Source organism: Melospiza melodia, chromosome Z (genome assembly GCF_035770615.1).
Source record: "Melospiza melodia melodia isolate bMelMel2 chromosome Z, bMelMel2.pri, whole genome shotgun sequence".
NCBI lineage: Eukaryota > Metazoa > Chordata > Aves > Passeriformes > Passerellidae > Melospiza > Melospiza melodia.
Genome location: NC_086226.1, coordinates 52,064,654 through 52,079,058, shown reverse-complemented (window position 1 = coordinate 52,079,058; position 14,405 = coordinate 52,064,654). Strand labels below are relative to the sequence as shown.

General features: G+C 38.1%; 1 protein-coding gene across 6 annotated transcripts in view; it reads left to right on the top strand.

Annotated features, from left to right (window-relative positions):
- PRUNE2 (prune homolog 2 with BCH domain) overlaps positions 1-14,405 on the top strand; it is a 133,253-nt gene that overhangs the window by 92,171 nt on the left and 26,677 nt on the right. Inside the window, exon 1 of one of the 6 annotated variants that reach the window (XM_063180582.1) lies at positions 1,888-2,072. The exons of the other annotated variants lie outside the window; for them this stretch is intronic. The gene's annotated coding sequence lies outside the window, so the exon portion shown is untranslated. Of the gene's footprint in view, positions 1-1,887; positions 2,073-14,405 lie in introns of those variants that run through there. 6 annotated transcript variants of the gene reach the window in all.

Sequence of the window (14,405 nt, the reverse complement as noted above, 5' to 3'; positions counted from 1 at the left end):
AAAATCTCTTGCTATTAAAAGCACCAGTGTTTTCTGACCTAATTAATTATATATTCCAATCAGTGTGATCAATGACAAGAGACTTTAGCCTGAAGTGTTAACAAGCATTGAAACCTTAACCCTGTTCACACAGAGCTGACTTTGGCAGTGAGCCTCGGTTAGGTAAGGGGTCCCAGCAGAGCATCTGCTAAGGATGAGTTGTCCATGAGCTGGTTCTGGCCTTTGCACAGCGAAGGGCACCATGGGGAAGTGTTGTGCCAGCAAGGGACTGGACACTGAAAGACACAGCAGGGGCTGATGACGCTGCTGGGTGACCCCCAGAATTTTGCACGCACAGACTGTGAGGGCGTAAAAGCCCAGAGATTGCTGTGTTCGGGTCCTTCCTCAGAGGCACCCACCTCAAGCTGTTCTTTTGTTGTTGCACCATGATTAGGTTATTTTAAGGGTTGAGACTGTGCTATGGGAAGCGCGGGGTTGCACCAGTGAGGAAACCTGGTCTGACCGTGTGAGTGTGGGGTCCCAGCTCAGGTGCTGTGAGTGTGACTGCCAGAATGGCTCCTGCATGGTCAGACAGGGAAGCTTCTTCAATAGCATCCTAAAATCTCAAAAATATTCTGTGGCACTCTGCACGTGGAGAATTAAGACCTTGTTTTCTGCCACATTACTGATTTCACAGCTTCACTGTAATCTTGCTACCAATGACTTCTGTTGTACATAAATACTTCATAACTTTATTTCCTGGATACAGGAAGTCCAGGAGTTATGGACTTTAGGGTCCATGATTAATGGTTATGGACTTTTGATTTTAAGTGAAATAAATCTTGGCCAGTTGAAAAAGTGCAAGAAACATCACCATCACTGGAAATTTTACATACACCTAGGTGACAGAAACATCAAAGTTGACGTGTCTGCAGCACTGTCCTCTTTGGAAGTGTATTTTCTTATTGGTGATGATTTTTAAATTTCTTGAAATGCATTGTGTTTATCTGTTTTCCTTTAAAATACCATCTATGACTGATTTACCAGGATATGTGTGGCAGATAATGACCCCTTTCTCTGTAGGATTACTAATATCATGAAGTACAAGCTGGAAGCCACTGAATTGTAATATACACTATGCTGTAGCTGTGCATGGAGCTGTACTGAAAAGAGAAAATTAGGTTAGGCTTTTCTTTGTTTTTGACTGTTTCTGGCTAAGCAGTTTGACGTGAAATCTTCTCCCGTTGTCATTGTTTTCCAGGAGGATCTGTGCAATATGAAGAGGGAAACCAGATGAAAGTTAGGCTGTCTTAGGGGCTATTGCCTTGCTGTGGGGATTTGTTTTGCATTTGGAGAGGAACCTGGATTTTTTAGGGACCCTGCTCGCAATAGATTTTTATAAAATGAGACTGTGAGACTGCACTGCCTGGGAAGAAGTATCCTTTCTTTCTGTAAGAAGTACAATCAGGACCACACGCTGTGGGCATTGTTTCCTGCTGCACGTAGTTTGTGTTTTCAGAATCTGCCGTGCCTTCTGAACTGGTGGTTGTTGGTGTTTTGGTTTTTTTTGTTTAAATTTGCTCCTGCATTCCCATTGCTAAATTGCAAACTGAAAAAATTATGCAAACCCTGTCTGAATGTGCACGTACTCTATAGCCATCAATGCAAACAGAAATGAGGGCTGAGATAAGTTGGATCCAAAGTAACTTTTGTCATGCAGTCGCAGCATAAGCTTTCCTCAGGCAGTGAAATGAAGCAGCAGGGAGCTTTTTTGCTGCCGCCGGCTGACTCACTGCATCAAAGTTTGATGATGTTCCGACGAAGCGCCACAGGGAATGTGAAAAAGAATTGTAATTTTCACGGCGGAAGCACAGCTCTGCTTTCATTGAAGTGCGCCTGTAAGCAAAGCCCAGTAGCTGCTTTGTGAAGGCAGGTGATCACCCTTATTTAGCAGTACCACTACCCACGTGACAAGAAAATGGTGGAGGATCTGTATTCCTAGTAAACTGCTAGGGAACGAGGGATGCTGAAGTGCAGCAGTGAAGCATCTTTACTATTTTTGCAGTAGAGAGGCCTTTTCGAGTCTTCAGAAGGTAAGCATCTCTTGGCTCCGAGCGGCAGATGTGCAGAAGATTTTCTGATTAACAGCTCTTTATTGCAGTTACTTCAGACAGAAAAAGGGTAAATGCTAGTCAGCATGATGCAAAGCGCTCCGGACCTCATTACTGAAAACAGGGCAGCTGTATTTTAATTCTGTTGCAGCTCTTTATGAGAGGAGCTTACATCAGTTCAGAAGGATTTCTTTTGTCTGAGCACAGACATTTATAATTAGAAAACAAAACTTCACTGCACAATCACCTAATGTGCTGGATTATTTTCAGCTTTTTTTGCCTAGCTCTGAGGATACAATGGGAAAAAAAGGATGAAAGGGCATTGCCGCATATATCTTGCTTTTAGAAGTGCTTAATTACTGGTAACTCCACTGTTTGTGAGAGCTCTCATTGTAGGCTACTTGGCATTATAGTTTCGGGGTTTTCTTCCCTATCAACTGAAGCGTATGATTTTTGAATTTTTTGCAATGTCCTCTTAAAATGTTGCAGTGAACAGTATATGTAATTTTTGAAGGTTAACTGATGAAGGATGCAGCAGTAATCTCAGTGGTAAGAGATTCAATTACTGCAAAAGTTGGTTTGTGCGGGCAGTATTTTTTTGTAAATTTAATTATAGGAGCTTGATTCAGCTCATTCAGTTACTTGCTTTTCTGTCTGTGACGAAGGAATGAAAATATTCTTCAGTTCCAAGTATGGTAAGCACATGAATGATAGGGATGATAGTGATATACAGGAGGCATTGAAATATATAGAATGTACAAGTATTGACTACTTAAAGCAACATTGAAAGGAAATGTGTGCAGGCTTGTTTCCTTCTTCAGCAGAATTCTTTGAATGGGGCTGGGAAAGGGAAGGATGGGCCGGCAGCGATGTAATTTCTGGATTTATGTATATTTACTTGGAAAGCAAAGCTGTTTTGAGAAAGGGAGGATGCGCACAGCACTAGCAGCACTATCAGGAGGCATTAAAATAACTGTGGAGGTCAGAGCAGGGAACAATGCACACCAATCCTTACCCTGTGAAACATTTCTTTCTGCCAGGGCTGCCATGTTCATTCTTTCACTCTCAGCAATGCTCCTCACTGATATCTCATGTGGGGTAGGGATGTATAAAGATCTAAAGTAGCCTTTTCTTTCCTGGCTTTGATTAGTCTGGTTTTTTTATTTGGCTTTGCATAAATCTGGATAGTAGAAAATTCATGTAGTTAGAGACAAATCTAGTTTTTGCATACATTCACTACTTAAAAACTTAGATCCTGCTACAAGCAGTCTGTTGCAGTTTTGTGGCATCTCTGTATAGAATTCAGCAATAATCAGAGAACAGTTTTATTTACAGCTTGTAAATCTGTATATATATCTGTAGGAAAAGGCAGATGAAAAAAAAAACCGCTGTCTTAAAACTCCAGTCTTTGTTTGGGCAAAAGGTGCAGCTTGCAAACTTAATAAGAGAAAACGAGTAGATGAGAATATGATTTTGAAAGCACCTGTGAGAATTTGTAAGGCTTTTTTTTTTTAATCACTGTAGTGTCTTCAGTATTGGAGACACTTCCTATCACGTCCTGTAAAAATACCTAGAAAATGACAGCGCTATTGCAACAACAAATAATACTGAAGCAGGGGAAGGTGGGAGTGACATTCCAGTTGCTTGACAGATTTCATAGTTTATCTACTTTGTTTTTCCTTTGGGCATTGAAGAAAGTGGTTTCGCTGTTACAGGATTTTAAGAATTAACTCTTTATTAGTTCTTAGTATATCTTGTAGTTTGTGGTCTTATCTACAGCCTTGCACCTGTGAAAAATCTATGACAGCAGCAGATGGGACTTTTTTATTTTAGGCTATCAGGTGAAACCTGTCCTACACACTGGCAGCAGACTCTAAAGAGCTGTCTGCTGGGCTGTAGCCCAGCAGAATTCCACATTGCAGGCTTGTTGAAGGTAGAGCATATAGCTAACCTTGTCTACGTATTTCCATAGCTGCAATATGTAAGTGCCATGTTGAGGATGAAGGAGCCCCATTTTCTCTCCTTCTGAATATTACTTACTTAGTCTGGCATTTCCTGTCACTCTGACTCTTTCACAGCATTTTTGCTATGACTGACATTACTCCTCTTTCCCACACTTGGGCTGTTTTTTATCTTCCTGCTGCTTCTTGAGGCACTTCCAACTCAGTGACAGAGTTCTGCTTCTGAAGATAACTGGTGGCTTTCTGCATCTCCCATCTCTCTTTGCATACGCCTTGTAGGCCTGCCAGCTGCAGGGTTTAACAATCTTTCCTGCTCCTAAAACCTCTTGCCAGAGCAAGCTTCCATGTTTTCCAGTTTAGCTGCTTCTGTAGAGCTTGTGTGCCCTGATTAGGAGCCTTCCCTGGCTCATGTTTGGGACTTATTTATTTTTCCCAAGCTGATAATTTCGCAGTATGGATAGGAATTCATTTCAGTTACCAGTTTACACTCTGTAGGAAATTTCCATTTAAATTTTCTGGCTAAAATTCCCACTCCATATTCTGCATTGTCAGTTAAATTCCCCTATTATTAATTGCATCTCCAACAACTGCAGCTTTGAGGGGCAGTAAGTTTGACATTAACACCTTTTCAGAGCCTTTTCTTTAGGTCACCCATAGCCAAGACTGGGAAAATGTAGCTGTTGGTTATTCCTAAGTTTGTAGTAGGTCACCTAGGAATCTAAATTACAGTAACATTGAACATTCTAAATCAGTTATGTGGAAAAGATGATAGACATTTGGCAGTACAGTGACACAGATGTGAGAAAAGAAGACAAAGAATTTAACAATATTTAAGGTATTGAGGAAATAGAAATATTTTCAGGATAGGAAATGAGATGATAAATAGGACCAGAGAAAAGCAGTAGGAGGGGAAAAAAAGATAGAAGTCATACAATATATAAAAAAAAAACTTTCCAGGTATCTTTTCCTGTCTATCAGCATATTGTCCAAAGCTGATCTTGAAATCAGAAGATTATTAGAAAAATGCTAATGCTTTAATGGATGGATGAAAAAAAAAATCTATGCATCTTGATGTTAAGTGAGTTCTTGTAATTAGCAGCTCTAAAAGTCATCATCGCATTTGTGGTCAAGAGATACTTCAGCTGTTGTAAGATGCTTTGTCAAAGCATTTTGTTCTAGCCTAGTTTAGGATGGTAATAAGTGTCATCAGCACTGTACATGTCATCATCCGGACGTGCAGAGAACCAAGTCCATTAAGCAATGCAAGAAATTGCCAATATTACAGAAAAACCAAGTGGTAAAGAGAAATAGCCACTGAAGTTCAGGTACTAGCTCAGTTTCAGAACTAATGGTTTTGAATAATGGTTAAGAGCAGTGAGAGGCATTTTAGCATGTTTTCATTTGGAAACAAATGTGCGTGATACAGTGTAGATTGTTATAGTTGGAGGGGATTTTCCACAAGTCCAGTCGAGAATAGACAAATCCAGTGGGGTATAAAATTTAAAACTTTCTGAAGATTTTTTGGCTTCTGATCCTGCAACCTCTCCCCTGTTAATTGCTCTCAAATCATTAGCATACTTCCTGAAAGTGCAGATGGCTGCACTGGGTGGAAGGTGCACCCTGCTTTTTCAAGTGCTTCTGACATGCCAGTGAAATAGTTTGGAGCTGCAGGTATTCTGCTGATAGGTCCTGACAGGACAGTATGGCAGGAAAATGGTCACTGTGAGCCACACATTCAGGAAGAGAAACTGGTTTAAAAGTTAGGAACTAAACCTGAGTTTTCTCAGGGAATAATTAATTGCTCAATGAGAGTGGAAGGTAGGAATCATGTCCCTAGCATCTTAATAAATTTTAAAAATACCACTTAAAAAGAAAATGTATTTTCAGGTTGTGCTTATGGATCTTTTGAATTAGATTGATTTAATTTCTGCTTTCTCTGCTGGCATTACCATGTTGCATTTGTAATGTTTGTTCAAGAGTGGTTGTTGATTAACAAATCATCTAGATATGTGAAATATTATCTGTGGAATACTAACAACATCTCTTAAGAGATCAGAAACATGCTTTCTAAATGCTAATACTGCTTTGAATGTACACAGCATATTGCTGGACCTTGTGATCTTTCAATATTGATGGAGGAGCACCCATAAACTCCACATAAACTCCCCAACTTTGTGTTGTTAATTCTGCTGATTTTCCATTGTTACAGTAAAGATTAATGAGCACTGATCTACGCACCTAACAGAGAACAATCCCTGCTCTTAGTGCAGAACTACATGGTGGTATACAAGTGCAATGCTAAGCAAAGAAATAGGTGTTAAGTGATATGTTACTTCTGCCTTAGAATTTATTACTCTCTGCTTTTGCATACAGAATATTGCCTAAAGAGAATATTATTAAAATGGTAGTATTAGGAACCCAGCAGGTTCTGCATTTCTCTGTAAGAGGCATAGTTGGAGACAGTGCTGTTATTTGCATGCATTCCAAAAGCACCACCTACAGAATTGTCTTCTGTCCTTGTTTATGCCATGAAATTGTTATGTGGTTTTGGAGACTGGGATCTGCTGCTGGCAGCATCAGTCTGGCTTGCATTTCTAAGTCCCCATGTCGGCAAGACATTTATGTTTGGAACTTCCAATTTCCCTCATTTTATATTAAGATGCATTTTTATTTCATGTGTCTGGAAGTCACACAATTGAGGAAGGCAGGAGCCCTGGATCTGTTCCGTAGGCCTGCCTGATCCATGGGCATGTACATAAGGTTGATGAAATAGCCTAGTGAAATCCATTATCCCTGTTACTTGGATTTGTCCCTTCATGGCTTTCTGCATCCCTCCATGGCTTTTCCTGTTTCTCCTGTGCTGGGACACAGGGAGGGAGCTGGCAAAGGGTCAGGACAGGCAGTGTGTGCCCACCTAGCAGCAGTGAAAGCAGCAGCATATGCTTAAGAATTGCAACTTTTTTTTTTAGCAGTCTTAATCTGATATGAGGAGCCAGGAGAGCCTACCACTATGACAGGCTTCCTGGAATAAAATAAGGATTATAGTATAAGTTAAAAAAGAGGAACAAGGGAAAAGATGGGTATATAAACAGACACTAAACAATGAATTTGATTGGAGACTAGGAAATGTTTTAATAAAGAATGGTTAAAAATGTACTCAGTGGCTCTAAGTGAGAATTTTAACATGTTTTCAAATCTTGTGGCTGTATAAGGATTTTTCTATAGAAAGAATATTGCCTCTTACTGTTATGCCTACCCTTTTCATTCAACTCCCATGCTGAAAATGGAGCAAAATAGTAGCACTTGAAAACTGAAGTATCAAAATCAAGGAACTTAGGATTTTTGCTAATATTTAGCTATGGCTTATTCTGTGGCTTTCATAAATGACATACATTTCTGTAAAATATGATTATGAGCATGTAATCTACTGGGCAGCAAGCAGTATGACAATGATGAGTTAGCATTTGCACAGATGTTTGATTAATAAACCTTTTGGCTCAAACAAACCACCTCAGCTTTTTTATTTTCTTTTCCTTTTCATACAGATGTGGGAATAAAAGTCTCATGCTATGCATAAATTATAGTGCTCAATCTATAGATTTTTCCTAAACTAATTTGTGATTAAGAGCTACAAAATAAATAGCAATAGAAACACTGCTAATTTCTAACATATGGTTGCTAAATTCAGGTCTTGGGAGATTATAAAATTAATCCATTTTTACAAGTCACCTGTATACAGTATAATTATTTTACGCAGCTGTGAGTAAAAGTAATTACTTTTTTATAGTCTCAGATATCCTGGAGTGGATTCCTTCCAATACACTCATTTTCTTGGTATATGGGTAGAGCTGAAGCATAATCTCTGATTGATACTGACTAAATCTTACACAGTGTATGTCACTTTGATTTGTTGCATACACTTCTACAGTTTAGAGATCATTAATTCTGCTCAACCTAAAAAAATCACACTGCAGTCTCTTTTGTCTCTGAATAGGTGTCTGCATAAATTCTTATTTATTGTCTGAAAGTTTTGTAGCAGGGGACTAATTAGAGGAAGTAATTTTGGATTTAGTGGGTACATATGCTCATGGGTTTCTTTATCTCTTAGTGCACAATCCATTTGGATTTTTGGGGACTGATGTTCTTGCTTTCTTTCTCTATTTCTTCTTGTGTATTTTCATCAAAGTTTCTTCACACTAAAGCCCAGTATTTTGTCAGTTGTTATTTCTGAAATTCAAATATTAACACTGTATTTCTTAAAGCATCTCCTGTTGGCTGTAGACACAATTGCTACGGAAGTATGTCCAACATTTCTCTGACTTTGCAGAAAATTGCTGCCTGTGTAGCCAGGGATGACAAGCATCAAAACTCAAACACATGTGGATTATATTCGGATTTGTTGTTAGTCCAGCAGTGTAAAGGGTCTTGGACATAACACATCTCAGTTATAATAGTTTATGGAGTTACATCTACAACAGGAACATGATAGACAGACTGACTTTCTTCTCTGAGCACTCCAAGTAGTAAAAGCAGGAAATAGACATTTGCTGTTCTTTTTAAAAATGCTGTTCTAGTGATGGTCTATAAACCTGTAATATCTTTTCTGAACAGAAATGGTGCAGAAATTACAAGCCACGAGTGTGGAGTCTATGAAAGAAGGCAAAAGATATGCTGTTTGGATATAAATGTGAAACAGCAAAACAGTTTCTTTTTTAAAAATTAAATAATATGTGAAGTGTTTAGTTGTGCTAACAGAATGGGTTTTGCTGTTCTTTTATATCAGGTGAGATGAATGTTGGAGTAGTGTCCTAGTTTTGACTGGCGCATAGAGTTAATTTTTTCTCAGCTGATACGGTGCTATGTTTTGGATTCAGTATGAGAATAATGTTGATAACACACTGATGTTTTAGAGGCTGCTAAGTAAAGCTTACCCTAAGTCAAGGACAGTTTTGGTGTCTCATGCCCTGCAAGCAAGCAGGTGCACAGGAAGCCACGAGGAAGCATAGCTGGAGCAGCTGACCCGAGCTATCGCAGAGCATCGTGCCTTGTGTGCAGTCTGAGGAGTTCCCAGCAAAGGGGGAACCGGGACCGATCCTGGCTCGGGGATGGAGTTTGGCATGGCTCGGTGAGTGTTGAGCAATTGTGTTGTTCCTCACTGAACCCCCAAGTCTAACTTTGTATTTTCCACTCCATCCCACTGGGATGGCGAAAAGTGAGTGTCTTTGAGATGCTTAGCTGCCAGCTCAGCTTAAACCATGAAAGGCAGCTACAGAGATGGGTGATAGCAAAACACCCCTCATAAAATCCTGTATTTAGTAACATATTTTGGCTCTAAATTTATATGTATTTCCATAATTGTAAACTGAAGAGGAATGGAGCAATAAGAAAACATTTTGTGTAAACATATTCTTGATGTAAATTGCAGTTGGTGGAGTGTTTGAATGATTGCTTTAGGTTCTTCTAAGGCTTTTCATTGCTTCTTAGTAGGAAGGAATTCTTGTTTTGTCTACAAAAAGTTAGACATCTTCCAGGTGGGGTGATCAAAATTATGTGAGACCCATCAAGCAGGCCAGAGATGGGTTTACACAAGATACTGCATACTCTGGCAAAACACTTAATGCTAAAGCACTTTCAGACAGAGCTGAGCTGAGACTCAGTAGACAGGCATTACTGGATAAATGCCAAGGGCTTTTTCATACCTTCCAAGGAAAATATTCTCATTTCCAGTCCCTCAAGCTCTCCTTTCTATTTTCCTGGGCTCAGTAATTGCATAAGGGTGGTGTCACAGAGTGGGGATGGGATGGGTTCAAAGGAGAAGAACTTTGTGCTGCCTGTGTGCTGCCAAAGTAACTCAATGAGTTTAAGTTCCCCTACTTGTTTTGTACCTATAATTTCACTTCCTGCATTATTCTTCAATGCAGCTCAATTTTTCTGCAAAATTAGTGAGAAAGTGGTCTATCAGCAGGACTCTTACTTCATTCAAAACCGGGGTATACCTGCATAATATGTGGAATTTGAGAAGATGAAAAAAGCCTAAATGCCTAACCTCTGAATAACCTTTCCACTGCACTTCATCTCCCCTCTTCACATTTAGTATCCAAACCAAGCATGTATTAATATGCACAAAGGTGATTTCATCCATGTTATTTCTTTGATTCATCATGTTTTGAAACTTTATAAAATTTTGAATCTTGTGAAAATTTAAGAATAACTTTATTTCTCTACATAAAGGGAACAGCATGGAGGAAACATGATTTACTTGTCTAGGAAAAGTGCCTGGCGGTTGTGGGCTCCACTTGAGATGAAACATCAGCAATGATGAGTAAAGAAAATAAGAAAATTTGTACATTTTGAAGTCCAACTGCTGAATAAATTGTGGTGACAGTCACAACTGGATTAATGTTGATCTCTTTTGCACGTTGTAGGTATTTATTCAAAGCAGTGCATTAGAAGCATATCTTGTTTTAGACTAAAGAAATTAACTTCTTGATAATAATAGCTGCAGAGCAACTTGGGAAACTGGTGATAGATCACAGATGACACAAGGGTGAGGCAACACAGCCCATAGGGATTACGACATATTGCTGTGAATATTCAAAGCTGCTCTTTCCAAAATAGCAGAATGCTGCTGTACCTAGAAAAGTCAGGAAGGATAACTTGAATTTTGAGAAATACTGATTTGAGAGGGCGTTAAGAATTATTTAAAGCTTATTAATTTATTGAGCTGTAAGAATGTGTGAACCAAAAAGAGAAAGGAAAGTATTTCAGCCTCCCGCGTCTCCTCCTTTCAAATGAATTTGGTATCGGTCTCTGATCTGCCTTTGAGAAATGAGGGGGATTCAGCTGCTTCTGAACAAGATCATAGACCTGAATATCAGAGCAAATAATCAGTAACTTGATTCCCAGTGCAGCTGATCCTTAAATGACTGGTCTGTGTACAACATAAAAGAAGTCATTTATGACACAAAAAACCTTAATTGACTTTGACCTCTGTTCCGAGATCCTTTTTTTATCAATCCAGTAAATCATACCTGAATAAAATGGACTTTCTAAAGTAACTTAATTTATTTCTTCAATAGAAGCATTCATTAAAAGGGGATTAAAAAATATATCTTTCTTTAATATTTTTGTCCACATCATCCATGTTCCAAGCTGCACCCTTAAGGCAAGGCAAGGAGTTTTATAAGCCAGAATTTTGAAAGCATATGAAGTAGTCTGTGGGAAAGGAAGAGGAGGCAGTTGCCTATTTTAAAGTTTCTGGAGTCTGACTTCCATTGCTGGGGTTCCTGCTGAGATCTGTTGAGAGCTTCTGCACACCCAGAAGTTTCTCTGCAAGGTGCTGAGCTGCTCAGCAGAACATGCTCTCAAAATCCATCAAAAAATGTGAAGCTGTGTCTGTAGAAAACAATCTTTATCCATATGCTCCTCATTCTCCCTGTGACAGCAATTCTGAAGCCGTGTGTTGGGGCACAATATCACAGATGTTTAAATACCATTTTAAATATGCCTGTATTATCTGTTAAGTTATGAGTGAAATATTGACTGTGGCATATGAAAATGAAGAACTTTCACTGAACCTAAGGTATGTGTGTGTGTCTGGCAAGGAATCTTTAATGTCTTTGGGTAAAGCACAAAGGATTTGGAAAAATAAGACTAGCTCCCAAGGCAGACTTTCTCTTCTCCAAAAAGCCTGTTGACTGGTTTTGACAGTACATAAGAACCTGACACAATTAAAAATAATGAACCAAAAAAACCCAGGAAACCTAATCTGTGCTAAAAAGCTTCTGAAAGGCAATAGCATTTTATGTAATTGAAGATAAAATGGAGAACCTAGTGTCAGCAATGCTTTTGGCAACTGAACTGTTTAAATTCCTGCTTTGACCCAGTTCTTGTAGGACCAGAGAGTCTTACTTTCCAAATTTAATAACCCAATATGAACAGTACAGATTTTTGACATTAAAAACACTGTGTCAACAAGATAAAGTTAGAAATTCTTCAACAAATTCTGATGCTGTTTAACTGTAATCCAGTAGTAGGGGTATTTTTTGAGTATACTGCTTGTAGCTGAATTTTATAAGAAATTCAAACAAGGGTTTCACCTGCAGCTTTTAATACCTAAAAATGTACTCTTCTTCACAAATATGATAAAAAATTTTCATTTAACTCAGCTGCAGTTGTCCCATTGAAAGAAGAAAAATACCTCAAAATTTTGTTGTGAAAGTGTAAGAGGCCCTAGAGAAAGCTACAATACCAATTCAAGTACATATATGTTGAAAAAAAAGTAAAAAGAAGACGCCACAGGGAGAAAAGCAGTCTTTAGGTAATCCTAGAAACATCATTATTTAAGATAAATCTGTTCTGGGCATTGCAAAAATGTTACGCAGCTCTAAATTTGTGAATTAATTACTTGTGGGAAATAGCTTTCTTTCAGATTATAGTTGTTACTGTTTCTGTAGGCATAGAGTATATAAAACTCAGTCATGCTCTTTTCATACAAAGGAAAGGATAATCTTCCTTCTTAAACAATTTTTTAGTTTAATACAGAGAAAAATGTCTCTTTTTAATACAGAAAGCCTGAAATGTCACTGTCCTGCTCTACCTTACTTTTCACACAGATTTGAATATTTCCTTTCAAATATTTTCCTCCAGTAATTCCCAAAGGTTGTGCAGGTAAAGAATTGCCATTTGGTCTGATAAAGCTGTAAGAAATATCAAAAATTAATTGTTTGAATGACAGTACCAAAATTGTATTGTTTCCAACCAAAATATAAACCCTTGAGTACCCATAAGTCGTCATCTAACTAATCCTGAGCTGGTTTAATTGAATAACTCTTCATGGTTTTATTTTTAAAAGGTTAATAAAGCCTCACATACAATCCAAATCTGAATTTAAAATGGGTTAGAAATATTCATGCTCTCCCCACACCCTTTCCACTACTGTTATTTGCCTTAGCCAGCTGTTACTTACAGCACTTCTTTTTAATTAGGATTTCTCTCTAGTTAGTTCCTGTGAACAAATCAGACTTCATTACACATATTTTACTACAGATTGTATAAAAACCACACACACAAAAAAATGCCAAAGATTCCAGTGATTTATTTACATTATCTATGTAAGTTGTGGTGGTAGTCAGTACTTCTGAATACAGATAATTGTACAGAGTAGGGGGGGAAAAGGAACTGGTACCTTATAGGAAATTTGTGCCTTCATTTTATTAATGAACAGGATACTTTCATCAAATTTCTTCACTAGTCTGTTGTGTATCCTAAGAGAAAGTGTTTCAAGCCTTCTTTAACAGTGATTAAACATATTCCAGAATTGATATGTTTTGTAAAAATCATTAGGCTGTTCATCTCTGTGTTTATGAAAGACATACTATACAGTATGTGGGGATAAAATCAAAATTAGTAAAATCAGTTTTTATTGAGAGACAAGGCTTAGTTGAAGGCTGAGCAGCACAAACACGTTTGACCTTAGCTTTAAACTGTGTTCACTATGGTCTCATAGAAAACTGTGTTCTCTCTGGTCTCATCAAAAAATTTGCTGGTCTGTACTGGGAATTTGATTTCACAGGGCTTGATGTAAAGATCTATTTCAATTTAGGCACAGTGAAGCCTTTGGCAGCCCTAAGTATGCACATTTATATATAATTTATATGAAATGACTATAAATCACAGAAACTATACTCCCACTTTGAAACAGTGATTGACCAAAGGGTCTTGTCTGGACACAATCAAATAATGAGGGTAGTCCTCCTCATTGGGAAAGGGTGGGCAGGAAGAAACTGCAAGAGCAGTAAGCCACACCTATTCAGATCTGTTCAGCTGAGTCACTTGAATAATTCAAAACATAGCTAGCTGATGCTATTGCAGGGAAAATACTAGCTTTGATCTCATCACAGTTCTGTTGGTCAAAGTTCAGAGAAGAGTCTGTTCTTCAGCTTTTGTGAGGGAAAAAAAAACAGATTTCGGAACAGTAGTGCAGAATAAAATACTACAAGTATTATGATAAAGTAAATGAAACTCTCTTGAAGTCATACATTTGCAGATAGTTTGGTAGCTGCTAAAAGTGTTAAAATGTTGTGTCTTGTTTACGGTTGAACTGTTCTTCCAGCAAGTATTTAGTAAAATATTTAAATAACAAGTAGACATAAAAACGGTTCAAGTCAACTTTCTTTAAACATTTAACTATCTTTGTTGCTACTTTCACCACTTAGTGCCTTTTCCTTGTCTTATGTTTGTATGTCTGTATGTATGTGTGTGTAGGTACTGTGTATGTTAAACATCATTTCTTGGTATCTTCCTAAAAATGGGGTCTAGGTAAGATATTTGCAACAATTTAGTCTTTGAAAAT